Raw genomic sequence first — 18,879 nt, 5'->3', positions numbered from 1 at the left:
TTCAGGCTCAGTACTGCGCTCAAAAGATGCATCCCTGAGGTCTCTCCTGATAGGAGGTAGTTAAGTAGAAATTCACTGCTCAGCTGACCCGGCAGAAGCAAATGTATACCAAAAATGTACCAGAATGAGCTTTTCAGTGAACAGCAGCCAGGCACATTTTAGCTAGTTTTACTTGTAAGTGGGGTTGTAAACGCTTTTCAGGCTCAGTACTGCGCTCAAAAGATGCATCCCTGAGGTCTCTCCTGATAGGAGGTAGTTAAGTAGAAATTCACTGCTCAGCTGACCCGGCAGAAGCAAATGTATACCAAAAATGTACCCTGAATGAGCTTTTCAGTGAACAGCAGCCAGGCACATTTTAGCTAGTTTTACTTGTAACTGGGGTTGTAAACGGTTTTCAGGCTCAGTACTGCGCTCAAAAGATGCAGCCCTGAGGTCTCTCCTGATAGGGGGTAGTTAAGTAGAAATTCACTGCTCAGCTGACCCGGCAGAAGCAAATGTATACCAAAAATGTACGCAGAATGAGCTTTTCAGTGAACAGCAGCCAGGCACATTTTAGCTAGTTTTACTTGTAACTGGGGTTGTAAACGGTTTTCAGGCTCAGTACTGCGCTCAAAAGATGCAGCCTGAGGTCTCTCCTGATAGGAGGCAGTTAAGTAGAAATTCACTGCTCAGCAGACCCGGCAGAAGCAAATGTATACCAAAAATGTACCCAGAATGAGCTTTTCAGTGAACAGCAGCCAGGCACATTTTAGCTAGTTTTACTTGTAAGTGGGGTTGGAAACGCTTTTCAGGCTCAGTACTGCGCACAAAAGATGCAGCCCTGATGTCTCTCCTGATAGGAGGTAGTTAAGTAAAAATTCACTGCTCAGCTGACCCGGCAGAATCAAATGTATACCAAAAATGTACCCAGAATGAGCTTTTCAGTGAACAGCAGCCAGGCACATTTTAGCTAGTTTTACTTGTGAGTGGGGTTGTAAACGCTTTTCAGGCTCAGTACTGCGCTCAAAAGATGCAGCCCTGAGGTCTCTCCTGATAGGAGGTAGTTAAGTAGAAATTCAGTGCTCAGCTGACCCGGCAGAAGCAAATGTATACCAAAAATGTACCCAGAATGAGCTTTTCAGTGAACAGCAGCCAGGCACATTTTAGCTAGTTTTACTTGTAACTGGGGTTGTAAACGGTTTTCAGGCTCAGTACTGCGCTCAAAAGATGCAGCCCTGAGGTCTCTCCTGATAGGGGGTAGTTAAGTAGAAATTCACTGTTCAGCTGACCCGGCAGAAGCAAATGTATACAAAAATGTACCCAGAATGAGCTTTTCAGTGAACAGCAGCCAGGCACATTTTAGCTAGTTTTACTTGTAAGTGGGGTTGTAAACGCTTTTCAGGCTCAGTACTGCGCTCAAAAGATGCAGCCCTGAGGTCTCTCCTGATAGGAGGTAGTTAAGTAGAAATTCACTGCTCAGCTGACCCGGCAGAAGCAAATGTATTCCAAAAATGTACCCAGAATGAGCTTTTCAGTGAACAGCAGCCAGGCACATTTTGGCTAGTTTTACTTGTAAGTGGGGTTGTAAACGCTTTTCAGGCTCAGTACTGCGCTCAAAAGATGCAGCCCTGAGGTCTCTCCTGATAGGAGGTGGTTAAGTAGAAATTCACTGCTCAGCTGACCCGGCAGAAGCAAATGTATACCAAAAATGTACCCAGAATGAGCTTTTCAGTGAACAGCAGCCAGGCACATTTTAGCTAGTTTTACTTGTAAGTGGGGCAGTAAACGGTTTTCAGGCTCAGTACTGCGCTCAAAAGATGCAGCCCTGAGGTCTCTCCTGATAGGGGGTAGTTAAGTAGAAATTCACTGTTCAGCTGACCCGGCAGAAGCAAATGTATACCAAAAATGTACCCAGAATGAGCTTTTCAGTGAGCAGCAGCCAGGCACATTTTAGCTAGTTTTACTTGTAAGTGGGGTTGTAAACGCTTTTCAGGCTCAGTACTGCGCTCAAAAGATGCAGCCCTGAGGTCTCTCCTGATAGGAGGTAGTTAAGTAGAAATTGACTGCTCATCTGACCCGGCAGAAGCAAATGTATACCAAAAATGTACCCAGAATGAGCTTTTCAGTGAACAGCAGCCAGGCACATTTTAGCTAGTTTTACTTGTAAGTGGGGTTGGAAACGCTTTTCAGGCTCAGTACTGCGCTCAAAAGATGCAGCCCTGAGGTCTCTCCTGATAGGAGGTAGTTAAGTAGAAATTCACTGCTCAGCTGACCCGGCAGAAGCAAATGTATACCAAAAATGTACCCAGAATGAGCTTTTCAGTGAACAGCAGCCAGGCACATTTTAGCTAGTTTTACTTGTAAGTGGGGTTGGGAACGCTTTTCAGGCTCAGTACTGCGCTCAAAAGATGCAGCCCTGAGGTCTCTCCTGATAGGAGGTAGTTAAGTAGAAATTCACTGCTCAGCTGACCCGGCAGAAGCAAATGTATTCCAAAAATGTACCCAGAATGAGCTTTTCAGTGAACAGCAGCCAGGCACATTTTAGCTAGTTTTACTTGTAAGTGGGGTTGGAAACGCTTTTCAGGCTTAGTACTGCGCTCAAAAGATGCAGCCCTGAGGTCTCTCCTCATAGGAGGTAGTTAAGTAGAAATTCACTGCTCAGCTGACCCGGCAGAAGCAAATGTATACCAAAAATGTACCCAGAATGAGCTTTTCAGTGAACAGCAGCCAGGCACATTTTAGCTAGTTTTACTTGTAAGTGGGGTTGGAAACGCTTTTCAGGCTCAGTACTGCGCTCAAAAGATGCAGCCCTGAGGTCTCTCCTGATAGGAGGTAGTTAAGTAGAAATTCACTGCTCAGCTGACCCGGCAGAAGCAAATGTATACCAAAAATGTACCCAGAATGAGCTTTTCAGTGAACAGCAGCCAGGCACATTTTAGCTAGTTTTACTTGTAAGTGGGGTTGGAAACGCTTTTCAGGCTCAGTACTGCGCTCAAAAGATGCAGCCCTGAGGTCTCTCCTGATAGGAGGTAGTTAAGTAGAAATTCACTGCTCAGCTGACCCGGCAGAAGCAAATGTATACCAAAAATGTACCCAGAATGAGCTTTTCAGTGAACAGCAGCCAGGCACATTTTAGCTAGTTTTACTTGTAAGTGGGGTTGGAAACGCTTTTCAGGCTCAGTACTGCGCTCAAAAGATGCAGCCCTGAGGTCTCTCCTGATAGGAGGTAGTTAAGTAGAAATTCACTGCTCAGCTGACCCGGCAGAAGCAAATGTATACAAAAAATGTACCCAGAATGAGCTTTTCAGTGAACAGCAGCCAGGCACATTTTAGCTAGTTTTACTTGTAAGCACCGTTCCCACTAACCTGCGCGCGTGAGCGCGCGCCCACGATGGTCAACCGGAGCGCGCAGTGTCCTAGATTTAGCGCGCACACTGTCCGAGACATCCCTACAAGATCGTTCGCGTCGCCGCTTTTTAAACGCGAGCGGCGCGAAATCCAGGCGGGAGACAGAGGAAGAGACATGGTGCGTGCAGGCACTTAAAGCCCTTTGTGCTTAAAGGGCTTCAGTTTCAGCCCCCCACACCCCCGTCGTGTGTCAGCCCGGCTAAGAAAGCTTCCCGGGTACCCAACAGCCACCGAGTACTTCACGGCTCTTTAAACGACAATTTGCATGTTAATGAGCTTTGTTATTTCATCACCAAAAGGCATAGGGAACCTGCAAACACACTCCAGAAAAACACACCACTTTAATTGTCGTATCGCATTATCTGACTAGCTCAGTTAGTAAGTAAAAGTGGCTGCATTGCATGGTTTCTCACATGGGTCCTCATCAACTGTAAAGTACGTCACAAATGAGGGTCAGCCGCCGTTGTGCGATATGAAGCACTGTGCTTGTGCAGCATTTTATTGTGGATTGACTTCACGTCTGTGGCAGCAAAGCAGGGAAGGAATTTACCTAATCTCTCTTCTGACACAGACTTTGAAGAACTGCGAAACGAGAGGCAGTGGGGAGAATCCTACGTATGTCTCATATGCCGCTGACACTATCGTCAGAGGCTGACACATCGAGGGAAATGACGGGGATTAGAAGATAGGGTTCTTTACTATTCGCAGCACATTAGCAGATGGCCCCTTTTAGCAGCGCGGGAATCAATAGGCACAGAGGTGTTGGCGTCGAGAAAAATACCAATGCTAAACACTAAACAATGGTGCATCTATATATCTAATGTACACAAACATTATAAAGAGCAGCGGTTATCGTTCGTCAATTCCCGCCATAGTAAAGGAAGATTATTTTGGGTTTGCCCTTCACCAATTGACCGGGGTAAGCTTTCCACATATGTTGTATTATAACGCCCTAGTAAATATTTTACTGGGTGCAATAAATTCCTCCTATTTCAAGTTTTGACCCTGAAAATGAAGGTCCGGGGTCCCGGACCTTTGTGAAAGTATTCCTGTTAATCACAGCGCCCGTCATGCGCTGCAATTAACAGGAATATTTTCACAATTGCCCACAATCAGCACCCAGCAGCGCTGTATTTAGAAAAGAAATGAAGCGCGTCTGAAAGCACGACGTGTGAAGCACATGTGCTTTCACACTTGCTTCATTTGCACAACAGCAGGATGCCAGAGAAGCAGCACGAGGTGGAAAAAAGTGCAACACCCTGCCTCCGTGCACTGGCCACGGGCCGCCCAAACATAGGCACTGGGGCCGCTGCAACTTCACACAGGCCCTTCTCTCTGGCAGAAATAGGATACAATGTGCTAACAGCGCACTTTAAATTTTTCTTTTTAAAGTTGCATTCCTCCTCCCAGTGCAGTCACTGCTGATTAACCATTTCGCATGTAGGGTTGTGCAGATGGGGGATTGAGACCTTGCAAGAATGATGCCAAAGATGGATCTATGGGCGGATTACAGAGCAAATAGATGAATAAACAGATGGATGACTGGGGCATAGGTGCACAGAGAGACATATAATTCTGTGAATTCATGCATGGACGAGGGAGTTCCACAGAAATCATAATGGAATATTCCAGGGTTACAGAGAGATATTGTGTAATGTAACTGGTGCTCAAACCTCGAATGACTTTGGACCGAGTTCACGCTATACAAAACCATAACAAAAAATAACGAGTCAGATTCCAGTGAGACTAACCAGGTTTGGAACATGGGCCACTTTTTGGGAGTGCCCAGGCCTAATTGTGATCCCAATCTGACCCTGCTTTCATTGTACCCCATCACCCTGTCGAAGGAGGGCTGCCCTGCGCGTGAGTAGTGTCTCGCATAATTCCATTAATCTGCTGCTTGTGGCCTGCTGCCTTCCCAGAATCCTGCTCTGACGGAGTGCATCTTATCATCCTTTGGGGTTCCCTCTCTGTGGCCAGCTCCTGCCACGTGATGCTTATGCTTGCCTGCTCTTCCTATGCCAGCACCTCTCTTCTACAGCTGTAGGTATGTTGGGGGGTCCTACTTGAACACCTGCTGAGCCTCATGAGCCTCTGTTGACACATCTGCCAGATTGCTAGCTCCCTTACAGAATGGCCAGTGCAGGCTCTGACAGGCCTCTCCCATTAGCAGCATGCTAGTACATTTGAGAGCTTCACAGGAGGTGGGTATGCAATGTTCAAGTCAGACTAGCGCCTGCTGCCTATCAATGTAAGAGGCCATTTTATGTCCAGGCTCACATCTGCCAAACAGAATATTGCAATATGCAAATCTAAGGCTCTCAGGGGAAACAAGATGAACTTTGGAGGTGTGGATCTTGACAGCTTTTGCTGCTTGTGGATAGCCCCCAGAAGCTCGGTTCCTGACACAATGCGATATGGCCAGAGTGGGTGAGTGGGAAGCTAGAGTATGTATGATGGAGCAGAATGGCACCCATTTCACTGTAGCTGCGTCGACGACTCTAAGGCTGAGGCTGCGGGAATAAAGGCTCTCAGTCCAAAGATCAATATTGAAGAAAAGTATGCACATAATTTTCGTGAACATCCCAGTCACTCTACAAAATAAAGATAAATGGGCTTCCACCCTCTCTACTCTAAGCATCTGGGCTAATTTTCAACTGTGTGGCCAGTAACCAGCTTTCCTGTGTGCATCGCAAAAACTATTACAGATTCTGCATGGGGGTTATCACAAGGGGCTAACCACTTTAAACAACAGGGTGGTAGAGCAACAGCAGATCTTCCCTTTCATAGCACACCAAGGGTGTGTTCTTGGAAACATTGATTTACAGCTTGATGGGGCATTTAGAATAATACTGACATGGCTTTGTAGTCTCTTAATTTGGGCCTTTGAAGCTGAATGACTAATGGGTAGGTTTTGAGCCTGATTTTTTTTTAATTGCAGGCATATTTGACTCACTTAGAGGGTGGGCTGGAGAGGAACATTCTCACTCACCGTTTCACCTTCGATGGCATTACTTAAAAATCGCTAATGTAGCTTCTGCGATACCTGTGTTTTACCAGATCATCACAATCATTTATACATGTGTAATACAGCATCCCTAGCGTGCAGTCTAGAAGCAGGTAACTGTCTTTATTTAACCCTTAGTAGAGTTTGTTCTTTTAGAGTGTCTTGTAGAGTTGGCATTAATTGGCTAATGAGTCCCATAGTACACAATTCTAGAGGGAGTGTATTCAATTATTATTATCTGATTGGCTCTAACTTGAATCTAGGGGTTTATGCTATTATTTCATTTTTTGCTGTTTTCTTTTGCACAGGCATGGCCCAGGGGCATAAGAGCACTTTCCAAGAGAACCAGATATTACACATTATTTTTGAGGCACCGGAAGATTAAGTGATTTTGCCCAGAATCACAGGATGGTGAGCCAAGGTTGGGATTCAAACCTGTTTCCCTGGTGCTAAAGTCAGCAGCTTTAGCCCTTAGGCCACATCCCTCGCCAGGCTTTTTCATGTCTCGCCTATAGACAGCCTTTAGCTGTTGTCGAAGATGTATTGTGGGCAAATAGCAAACTAAACCGCCTCCCCCCCAAATTCGACTGGTACCTCAAATTCCATCAGGAGAGTGAACCTAGTAAGGTCTGTCCTCCCTAAAATAGGTCCTTTCATCCCTCCTATCTATTAATCTCTCCACCCTTTAAGCCTTTCATCCAGCGTCCATTTCATCTGTCTATTAATGTTCCCATTCGTCTGTCTTTTCATCTAATCCATCCATCCTTCCTTTACCATTGCATCCATTCATCTATCCATCCACCCACCCATCCATCCAGCCATCCATCATTTCACCCACCTTTTATCAATCACCCATCCTTTCACCCTTCCATCCAGGTTTCCATCCATCTATCCAAACATTCATCCTTCAATCCATTCTTACGTGCACCCACCTATACAAATATAACTTTATTCTTCCATCTCTCAAACCTTTCACCTTTGTGTCCATCCTTTTATGGACCTCGCCTTCTTGTCGCAGTTTCTTCCTTCTTTTCATATTTCCTATATTTCATTCTTCCTTTCTGCCCTCCCTTTCTCTTTGCCTCTATTTTCCTCATTCTTTCTCCATCTGGTATGGTTTCTACCCCGCATTTAGAAAAGAAATGTAGCAAGTTTTTATATAGTGCAAACTCAATCCAAAAGTTTTGGAGCACTTTACATGATTTATTATTATATATTTTTTGTATGCATGGGGAGATTAATTGATTTGCCCAGAATCACACGATGTTAGGCTCACCCAAGACTTAAAATCCATCTCCTAAATTGACAGCTCGAGTATTAAGCCACAACCCCAACCACAAGAGCGGAAGCATTTTCAATATTATATACAACTTGATGCATGAAACAACCATTGACAAAGCCAATAGTCTTGGCTTCTTGTAGGTGTAATGTTACTTGTATTATATATCTGGATGCAATGACAGAAAAGCAGCAAAATATCAGTAGGGTGGCACACTATGCGAAGCACATATTTTTATGTTAATTGCTTTTAAGCCACACCCTTAATTGCATTGGTTACGCCCCTTTGAAAGATCTCCGAGTATTTTCATCCCACTCAAAGCCCTGGTCTACACGTGCGGTCAGGTTCTAGGCGCACATAGCCTTGGCTGCAGCGCACCGAGACCTTACTCTGCCGCACACAGAGGAAAATAATTAGAGGGAACATTGCTTGTAAGTGGGGTTGGAAACGCTTTTCAGGCTCAGTACTGCGCTCAAAAGATGCAGCCCTGAGGTCTCTCCTGATAGGAGGTAGTTAAGTAGAAATTCACTGCTCAGCTGACCCGGCAGAAGCAAATGTATACCAAAAATGTACCCAGAATGAGCTTTTCAGTGAACAGCAGCCAGGCACATTTTAGCTAGTTTTAACTTGTAACTGGGGTTGTAAACGGTTTTCAGGCTCAGTACTGCGCTCAAAAGATGCAGCCCAGAGGTCTCTCCTGATAGGAGGTAGTTATGTAGAAATTCACTGCTCAGCTGACCCGGCAGAAGCAAATGTATACCAAAAATGTACCCAGAATGAGCTTTTCAGTGAACAGCAGCCAGGCACATTTTAGCTAGTTTTACTTGTAAGTGGGGTTGGAAACGCTTTTCAGGCTCAGTACTGCGCTCAAAAGATGCAGCCCTGAGGTCTCTCCTGATAGGAGGTAGTTAAGTAGAAATTCACTGCTCAGCTGACCCGGCAGAAGCAAATGTATACCAAAAATGTACGCAGAATGAGCTTTTCAGTGAACAGCAGCCAGGCACATTTTAGCTAGTTTTACTTGTAACTGGGGTTGTAAACGGTTTTCAGGCTCAGTACTGCGCTCAAAAGATGCAGCCCTGAGGTCTCTCCTGATAGGAGGCAGTTAAGTAGAAATTCACTGCTCAGCAGACCCGGCAGAAGCAAATGTATACCAAAAATTTACCCAGAATGAGCTTTTCAGTAAACAGCAGCCAGGCACATTTTAGCTAGTTTTACTTGTAAGTGGGGTTGGAAACGCTTTTCAGGCTCAGTACTGCGCTCAAAAGATGCAGCCCTGAGGTCTCTCCTGATAGGAGGTAGTTAAGTAGAAATTCACTGCTCAGCTGACCTGGCAGAAGCAAATGTATACCAAAAATGTACGCAGAATGAGCTTTTCAGTGAACAGCAGCCAGGCACATTTTAGCTAGTTTTACTTGTAACTGGGGTTGTAAACGGTTTTCAGGCTCAGTACTGCGCTCAAAAGATGCAGCCTGAGGTCTCTCCTGATAGGAGGCAGTTAAGTAGAAATTCACTGCTCAGCAGACCCGGCAGAAGCAAATGTATACCAAAAATGTACCCAGAATGAGCTTTTCAGTGAACAGCAGCCAGGCACATTTTAGCTAGTTTTACTTGTAAGTGGGGTTGGAAACGCTTTTCAGGCTCAGTACTGCGCACAAAAGATGCAGCCCTGATGTCTCTCCTGATAGGAGGTAGTTGAGTAAAAATTCACTGCTCAGCTGACCCGGCAGAATCAAATGTATACCAAAAATGTACCCAGAATGAGCTTTTCAGTGAACAGCAGCCAGGCACATTTTAGCTAGTTTTACTTGTGAGTGGGGTTGTAAACGCTTTTCAGGCTCAGTACTGCGCTCAAAAGATGCAGCCCTGAGGTCTCTCCTGATAGGAGGTAGTTAAGTAGAAATTCAGTGCTCAGCTGACCCGGCAGAAGCAAATGTATACCAAAAATGTACCCAGAATGAGCTTTTCAGTGAACAGCAGCCAGGCACATTTTAGCTAGTTTTACTTGTAACTGGGGTTGTAAACGGTTTTCAGGCTCAGTACTGCGCTCAAAAGATGCAGCCCTGAGGTCTCTCCTGATAGGAGGTAGTTAAGTAGAAATTCACTGCTCAGCTGACCCGGCAGAAGCAAATGTATTCCAAAAATGTACCCAGAATGAGCTTTTCAGTGAACAGCAGCCAGGCACATTTTGGCTAGTTTTACTTGTAAGTGGGGTTGTAAACGCTTTTCAGGCTCAGTACTGCGCTCAAAAGATGCAGCCCTGAGGTCTCTCCTGATAGGAGGTGGTTAAGTAGAAATTCACTGCTCAGCTGACCCGGCAGAAGCAAATGTATACCAAAAATGTACCCAGAATGAGCTTTTCAGTGAACAGCAGCCAGGCACATTTTAGCTAGTTTTACTTGTAAGTGGGGCAGTAAACGGTTTTCAGGCTCAGTACTGCGCTCAAAAGATGCAGCCCTGAGGTCTCTCCTGATAGGGGGTAGTTAAGTAGAAATTCACTGTTCAGCTGACCCGGCAGAAGCAAATGTATACCAAAAATGTACCCAGAATGAGCTTTTCAGTGAGCAGCAGCCAGGCACATTTTAGCTAGTTTTACTTGTAAGTGGGGTTGTAAACGCTTTTCAGGCTCAGTACTGCGCTCAAAAGATGCAGCCCTGAGGTCTCTCCTGATAGGAGGTGGTTAAGTAGAAATTCACTGCTCAGCTGACCCGGCAGAAGCAAATGTATACCAAAAATGTACCCAGAATGAGCTTTTCAGTGAACAGCAGCCAGGCACATTTTAGCTAGTTTTACTTGTAAGTGGGGCAGTAAACGGTTTTCAGGCTCAGTACTGCGCTCAAAAGATGCAGCCCTGAGGTCTCTCCTGATAGGGGGTAGTTAAGTAGAAATTCACTGTTCAGCTGACCCGGCAGAAGCAAATGTATACCAAAAATGTACCCAGAATGAGCTTTTCAGTGAGCAGCAGCCAGGCACATTTTAGCTAGTTTTACTTGTAAGTGGGGTTGTAAACGCTTTTCAGGCTCAGTACTGCGCTCAAAAGATGCAGCCCTGAGGTCTCTCCTGATAGGAGGTAGTTAAGTAGAAATTGACTGCTCATCTGACCCGGCAGAAGCAAATGTATACCAAAAATTTACCCAGAATGAGCTTTTCAGTGAACAGCAGCCAGGCACATTTTAGCTAGTTTTACTTGTAAGTGGGGTTGGAAACGCTTTTCAGGCTCAGTACTGCACTCAAAAGATGCAGCCCTGAGGTCTCTCCTGATAGGAGGTAGTTAGTAGAAATTCACTGCTCAGCTGACCCAGCAGAAGCAAATGTATACCAAAAATGTACCCAGAATGAGCTTTTCAGTGAACAGCAGCCAGGCACATTTTAGCTAGTTTTTCTTGTAAGTGGGGTTGGAAACGCTTTTCAGGCTCATACTGCGCTCAAAAGATGCAGCCCTGAGGTCTCTCCTAATAGGAGGTAATTAAGTAGAAATTCACTGCTCAGCTGACCCAGCAGAAGCAAATGTATACCAAAAATGTACCCAGAATGAGCTTTTCAGTGAACAGCAGCCAGGCACATTTTAGCTAGTTTTACTTGTAAGTGGGGTTGGAAACGCTTTTCAGGCTCAGTACTGCGCTCAAAAGATGCAGCCCTGAGGTCTCTCCTGATAGGAGGTAGTTAAGTAGAAATTCACTGCTCAGCTGACCCGGCAGAAGCAAATGTATACCAAAAATGTACCCAGAATGAGCTTTTCAGTGAACAGCAGCCAGGCACATTTTAGCTAGTTTTACTTGTAAGTGGGGTTGGGAACGCTTTTCAGGCTCAGTACTGCGCTCAAAAGATGCAGCCCTGAGGTCTCTCCTGATAGGAGGTAGTTAAGTAGAAATTCACTGCTCAGCTGACCGGCAGAAGCAAATGTATTCCAAAAATGTACCCAGAATGAGCTTTTCAGTGAACAGCAGCCAGGCACATTTTAGCTAGTTTTACTTGTAAGTGGGGTTGGAAACGCTTTTCAGGCTTAGTACTGCGCTCAAAAGATGCAGCCCTGAGGTCTCTCCTCATAGGAGGTAGTTAAGTAGAAATTCACTGCTCAGCTGACCCGGCAGAAGCAAATGTATACCAAAAATGTACCCAGAATGAGCTTTTCAGTGAACAGCAGCCAGGCACATTTTAGCTAGTTTTACTTGTAAGTGGGGTTGGAAACGCTTTTCAGGCTCAGTACTGCGCTCAAAAGATGCAGCCCTGAGGTCTCTCCTGATAGGAGGTAGTTAAGTAGAAATTCACTGCTCAGCTGACCCGGCAGAAGCAAATGTATACCAAAAATGTACCCAGAATGAGCTTTTCAGTGAACAGCAGCCAGGCACATTTTAGCTAGTTTTACTTGTAAGTGGGGTTGGAAACGCTTTTCAGGCTCAGTACTGCGCTCAAAAGATGCAGCCCTGAGGTCTCTCCTGATAGGAGGTAGTTAAGTAGAAATTCACTGCTCAGCTGACCCGGCAGAAGCAAATGTATACCAAAAATGTACCCAGAATGAGCTTTTCAGTGAACAGCAGCCAGGCACATTTTAGCTAGTTTTACTTGTAAGTGGGGTTGGAAACGCTTTTCAGGCTCAGTACTGCGCTCAAAAGATGCAGCCCTGAGGTCTCTCTGATAGGAGGTAGTTAAGTAGAAATTCACTGCTCAGCTGACCCGGCAGAAGCAAATGTATACAAAAAATGTACCCAGAATGAGCTTTTCAGTGAACAGCAGCCAGGCACATTTTAGCTAGTTTTACTTGTAAGTGGGGTTGGAAACGCTTTTCAGGCTCAGTACTGCGCTCAAAAGATGCAGCCCTGAGGTCTCTCCTGATAGGAGGTAGTTAAGTAGAAATTCACTGCTCAGCTGACCCGGCAGAAGCAAATGTATACCAAAAATGTACCCAGAATGAGCTTTTCAGTGAACAGCAGCCAGGCACATTTTAGCTAGTTTTAACTTGTAACTGGGGTTGTAAACGGTTTTCAGGCTCAGTACTGCGCTCAAAAGATGCAGCCCAGAGGTCTCTCCTGATAGGAGGTAGTTATGTAGAAATTCACTGCTCAGCTGACCCGGCAGAAGCAAATGTATACCAAAAATGTACCCAGAATGAGCTTTTCAGTGAACAGCAGCCAGGCACATTTTAGCTAGTTTTACTTGTAAGTTGGGTTGTAAACGCTTTTCAGGCTCAGTACTGCGCTCAAAAGATGCAGCCCTGAGGTCTCTCCTGATAGGAGATAGTTAAGTAGAAATTCACTGCTCAGCTGACCCGGCAGATGCAAATTTTACTTGTAAGTGGGGTTGTAAACGCTTTTCAGGCTCAGTACTGCGCTCAAAAGATGCAGCCCTGAGGTCTCTCCTGATAGGAGATAGTTAAGTAGAAATTCACTGCTCAGCTGACCCGGCAGAAGCAAATGTATACCAAAATGTACCCAGAATGAGCTTTTCAGTGAACAGCAGCCAGGCACATTTTAGCTAGTTTTACTTGTAAGTGGGGTTGGAAACGCTTTTCAGGCTCAGTACTGCGCTCAAAAGATGCAGCCCTGAGGTCTCTCCTGATAGGAGGTAGTTAAGTAGAAATTCACTGCTCAGCTGACCCGGCAGAAGCAAATGTATACCAAAAATGAACCCAGAATGAGCTTTTCAGTGAATAGCAGCCAGGCACATTTTAGCTAGTTTTACTTGTAAGTGGGGTTGGAAACGCTTTTCAGGCTCAGTACTGCGCTCAAAAGATGCAGCCCTGAGGTCTCTCCTGATAGGAGGTAGTTAAGTAGAAATTCACTGCTCAGCTGACCCGGCAGAAGCAAATGTATACCAAAAATGTACCCAGAATGAGCTTTTCAGTGAACAGCAGCCAGGCACATTTTAGCTAGTTTTACTTGTAACTGGGGTTGGAAACGCTTTTCAGGCTCAGTACTGCGCTCAAAAGATGCAGCCCTGAGGTCTCTCCTGATAGGAGGTAGTTAAGTAGAAATTCACTGCTCAGCTGACCCGGCAGAAGCAAATGTATACCAAAAATGTACCCAGAATGAGCTTTTCAGTGAACAACAGCCAGGCACATTTTAGCTAGTTTTACTTGTAAGTGGGGTTGGAAACGCTTTTCAGGCTCAGTACTGCGCTCAAAAGATGCAGCCCTGAGGTCTCTCCTGATAGGAGGTAGTTAAGTAGAAATTCACTGCTCAGCTGACCCGGCAGAAGCAAATGTATTCCAAAAATGTAGCCAGAATGAGCTTTTCAGTGAACAGCAGCCAGGCACATTTTGGCTAGTTTTACTTGTAAGTGGGGTTGTAAACGCTTTTCAGGCTCAGTACTGCGCTCAAAAGATGCAGCCCTGAGGTCTCTCCTGATAGGAGGTGGTTAAGTAGAAATTCACTGCTCAGCTGACCCAGCAGAAGCAAATGTATACCAAAAATGTACCCTGAATGAGCTTTTCAGTGAACAGCAGCCAGGCACATTTTAGCTAGTTTTACTTGTAACTGGGGTTGTAAACGGTTTTCAGGCACAGTACTGCGCTCAAAAGATGCAGCCCTGAGGTCTCTCCTGATAGGGGGTAGTTAAGTAGAAATTCACTGCTCAGCTGACCCGGCAGAAGCAAATGTATACCAAAAATGTACCCAGAATGAGCTTTTCAGTGAACAGCAGCCAGGCACATTTTAGCTAGTTTTATTTGTAAGTGGGGTTGTAAACGCTTTTCAGGCTCAGTACTGCGCTGAAAAGATGCAGCCCTGAGGTCTCTCCTGATAGGAGGTAGTTAAGTAGAAATTCACTGCTCAGCTGACCCGGCAGAAGCAAATGTATACCAAAAATGTACCCAGAATGAGCTTTTCAGTGAACAGCAGCCAGGCACATTTTAGCTAGTTGTACTTGTAAGTGGGGTTGTAAACGGTTTTCAGGCTCAGTACTGCGCTCAAAAGATGCAGCCCTGAGGTCTCTCCTAATAGGAGGTAATTAAGTAGAAATTCACTGCTCAGCTGATCCAGCAGAAGCAAATGTATACCAAAAATGTACCCAGAATGAGCTTTTCAGTGAACAGCAGCCAGGCACATTTTAGCTAGTTTTACTTGTAAGTGGGGTTGTAAACGCTTTTCAGGCTCAGTACTGCGCTCAAAAGATGCAGCCCTGAGGTCTCTCCTGATAGGAGGTAGTTAAGTAGAAATTCACTGCTCTGCTGACCCGGCAGAAGCAAATGTATACCAAAAATGTACCCAGAATGAGCTTTTCAGTGAACAGCAGCCAGGCACATTTTAGCTAGTTTTATTTGTAAGTGGGGTTGTAAACGCTTTTCAGGCTCAGTACTGCGCTGAAAAGATGCAGCCCTGAGGTCTCTCCTGATAGGAGGTAGTTAAGTAGAAATTCACTGCTCAGCTGACCCGGCAGAAGCAAATGTATACCAAAAATGTACCAGAATGAGCTTTTCAGTGAACAGCAGCCAGGCACATTTTAGCTAGTTGTACTTGTAAGTGGGGTTGTAAACGGTTTTCAGGCTCAGTACTGCGCTCAAAAGATGCAGCCCTGAGGTCTCTCCTGATTGGAGGCAGTTAAGTAGAAATTCACTGCTCAGCAGAACCGGCAGAAGCAAATGTATACCAAAAATGTACCCAGAATGAGCTTTTCAGTGAACAGCAGCCAGGCACATTTTAGCTAGTTTTACTTGTAAGTGGGGTTGGAAACGCTTTTCAGGCTCAGTACTGCGCACAAAAGATGCAGCCCTGATGTCTCTCCTGATAGGAGGTAGTTAAGTAGAAATTCACTGCTCAGCTGACCCGGCAGAAGCAAATGTATACCAAAAATGTACCCAGAATGAGCTTTTCAGTGAACAGCAGCCAGGCACATTTTAGCTAGTTTTACTTGTATGTATACCAAAAATGTACCCAGAATGAGCTTTTCAGTGAACAGCAGCCAGGCACATTTTAGCTAGTTTTACTTGTACGTGGGGTTGGAAACGCTTTTCAGGCTCAGTACTGCGCTCAAAAGATGCAGCCCTGACGTCTCTCCTGATAGGAGGTAGTTAAGTAGAAATTCACTGCTCAGCTGACCCGGCAGAAGCAAATGTATACCAAAAATGTACCCAGAATGAGCTTTTCAGTGAACAGCAGCCAGGCACATTTTAGCTAGTTTTACTTGTAAGTGGGGTTGGAAACGCTTGTCAGGCTCAGTACTGCGCTCAAAAGATGCAGCCCTGAGGTCTCTCCTGATAGGAGGTAGTTAAGTAGAAATTCACTGCTCAGCTGACCCGGCAGGAGCAAATGTATACCAAAAATGTACCCAGAATGAGCTTTTCAGTGAACAGCAGCCATGCACATTTTAACTAGTTTTACTTGTAAGTGGGGTTGGAAACGCTTTTCAGGCTCAGTACTGCGCTCAAAAGATGCAGCCCTGACGTCTCTCCTGATAGGAGGTAGTTAAGTAGAAATTCACTGCTCAGCTGACGCGGCAGAAGCAAATGTATACCAAAAATGTACCCAGAATGAGCTTTTCAGTGAACAGCAGCCAGGCACATTTTAGCTAGTATTACTTGTAAGTGGGGTTGGAAACGCTTTTCAGGCTCAGTACTGCGCTCAAAAGATGCAGCCCTGAGGTCTCTCCTGATAGGAGGTAGTTAAGTAGAAATTCACTGCTCAGCTGACCCGGCAGAAGCAAATGTATACCAAAAATGTACCCAGAATGAGCTTTTCAGTGAACAGCAGCCAGGCACATTTTAGCTAGTTTTACTTGTAAGTGGGGTTGGAAACGCTTTTCAGGCTCAGTACTGCGCTCAAAAGATGCAGCCCTGAGGTCTCTCCTGATAGGAGGTAGTTAAGTAGAAATTCACTGCTCAGCTGACCCGGCAGAAGCAAATGTATACCAAAAATGTACCCAGAATGAGCTTTTCAGTGAACAGCAGCCAGGCACATTTTAGCTAGTTTAACTTGTAAGTGGGGTTGTAAACGCTTTTCAGGCTCAGTACTGCACTGAAAAGATGCAGCCCTGAGGTCTCTCCTGATAGGAGGTAGTTAAGTAGAAATTCACTGCTCAGCTGACCCGGCAGAAGCAAATGTATACCAAAAATGTACCAGAATGAGCTTTTCAGTGAACAGCAATTTTAGCTAGTTTTACTTGTAGTGGGGTTGTAAACGCTTTTCAGGCTCAGTACTGCGCTCAAAAGATGCAGCCCTGAGGTCTCTCCTGATAGGAGGTAGTTAAGTAGAAATTCACTGCTCAGCTGACCCGGCAGAAGCAAATGTATACCAAAAATGTACGCAGAATGAGCTTTTCAGTGAACAGCAGCCAGGCACATTTTAGCTAGTTTTACTTGTAACTGGGGTTGTAAACGGTTTTCAGGCTCAGTACTGCGCTCAAAAGATGCAGCCTGAGGTCTCTCCTGATAGGAGGCAGTTAAGTAGAAATTCACTGCTCAGCAGACCCGGCAGAAGCAAATGTATACCAAAAATGTACCCAGAATGAGCTTTTCAGTGAACAGCAGCCAGGCACATTTTAGCTAGTTTTACTTGTAAGTGGGGTTGGAAACGCTTTTCAGGCTCAGTACTGCGCTCAAAAGATGTAGCCCTGAGGTCTCTCCTGATAGGAGATAGTTAAGTAGAAATTCACTGCTCAGCTGACCCGGCAGAAGCAAATGTATACCAAAAATGTACCCAGAATGAGCTTTTCAGTGAACAGCAGCCAGGCACATTTTAGCTAGTTTTACTTGTAAGTGGGGTTGGAAACGCTTTTCAGGCTCAGTACTGCGCTCAAAAGATGCAGCCCTGAGGTCTCTCCTGATAGGAGGTAGTTAAGTAGAAATTCACTGCTCAGCTGACCCGGCAGAAGCAAATGTATACCAAAAATGTACCCAGAATGAGCTTTTCAGTGAACAGCAGCCAGGCACATTTTAGCTAGTTTTACTTGTAACTGGGGTTGTAAACGGTTTTCAGGCTCAGTACTGCGCTCAAAAGATGCAGCCCTGAGGTCTCTCCTGATAGGAGGTGGTTAAGTAGAAATTCACTGCTCAGCTGACCCAGCAGAAGCAAATGTATACCAAAAATGTACCCTGAATGAGCTTTTCAGTGAACAGCAGCCAGGCACATTTTAGCTAGTTTTACTTGTAACTGGGGTTGTAAACGGTTTTCAGGCTCAGTACTGCGCTCAAAAGATGCAGCCCTGAGGTCTCTCCTGATAGGGGGTAGTTAAGTAGAAATTCACTGCTCAGCTGACCCGGCAGAAGCAAATGTATACCAAAAATGTACCCAGAATGAGCTTTTCAGTGAACAGCAGCCAGGCACATTTTAGCTAGTTTTATTTGTAAGTGGGGTTGTAAACGGTTTTCAGGCTCAGTACTGCGCTGAAAAGATGCAGCCCTGAGGTCTCTCCTGATAGGAGGTAGTTAAGTAGAAATTCACTGTTCAGCTGACCCGGCAGAAGCAAATGTATACCAAAAATGTACCCAGAATGAGCTTTTCAGTGAACAGCAGCCAGGCACATTTTAGCTAGTTTTACTTGTAAGTGGGGTTGGAAACGCTTTTCAGGCTCAGTACTGCGCTCAAAAGATGCAGCCCTGAGGTCTCTCCTGATAGGAGATAGTTAAGTAGAAATTCACTGCTCAGCTGACCCGGCAGAAGCAAATGTATACCAAAAATGTACCCAGAATGAGCTTTTCAGTGAACAGCAGCCAGGCACATTTTAGCTAGTTTTACTTGTAACTGGGGTTGTAAACGGTTTTCAGGCTCAGTACTGCGCTCAAAAGATGCAGCCCTGAGGTCTCTCCTGATAGGAGGTAGTTATGTAGAAATTCACTGCTCAGCTGACGCGGCAGAAGCAAATGTATACCAAAAATGTACCCAGAATGAGCTTTTCAGTGAACAGCAGCCAGGCACATTTTAGCTAGTATTACTTGTAAGTGGGGTTGGAAACGCTTTTCAGGCTCAGTACTGCGCTCAAAAGATGCAGCCCTGAGGTCTCTCCTGATAGGAGGTAGTTAAGTAGAAATTCACTGCTCAGCTGACCCGGCAGAAGCAAATGTATACCAAAAATGTACCCAGAATGAGCTTTTCAGTGAACAGCAGCCAGGCACATTTTAGCTAGTTTTACTTGTAAGTGGGGTTGGAAACGCTTTTCAGGCTCAGTACTGCGCTCAAAAGATGCAGCCCTGAGGTCTCTCCTGATAGGAGGTAGTTAAGTAGAAATTCACTGCTCAGCTGACCCGGCAGAAGCAAATGTATACCAAAAATGTACC

The sequence above is a fragment of the Lissotriton vulgaris genome, chromosome 4_1 (assembly GCF_964263255.1).
Source record: "Lissotriton vulgaris chromosome 4_1, aLisVul1.2, whole genome shotgun sequence".
Lineage (NCBI taxonomy): Eukaryota > Metazoa > Chordata > Amphibia > Caudata > Salamandridae > Lissotriton > Lissotriton vulgaris.
Note: the sequence above shows the minus strand (reverse complement) of the source record.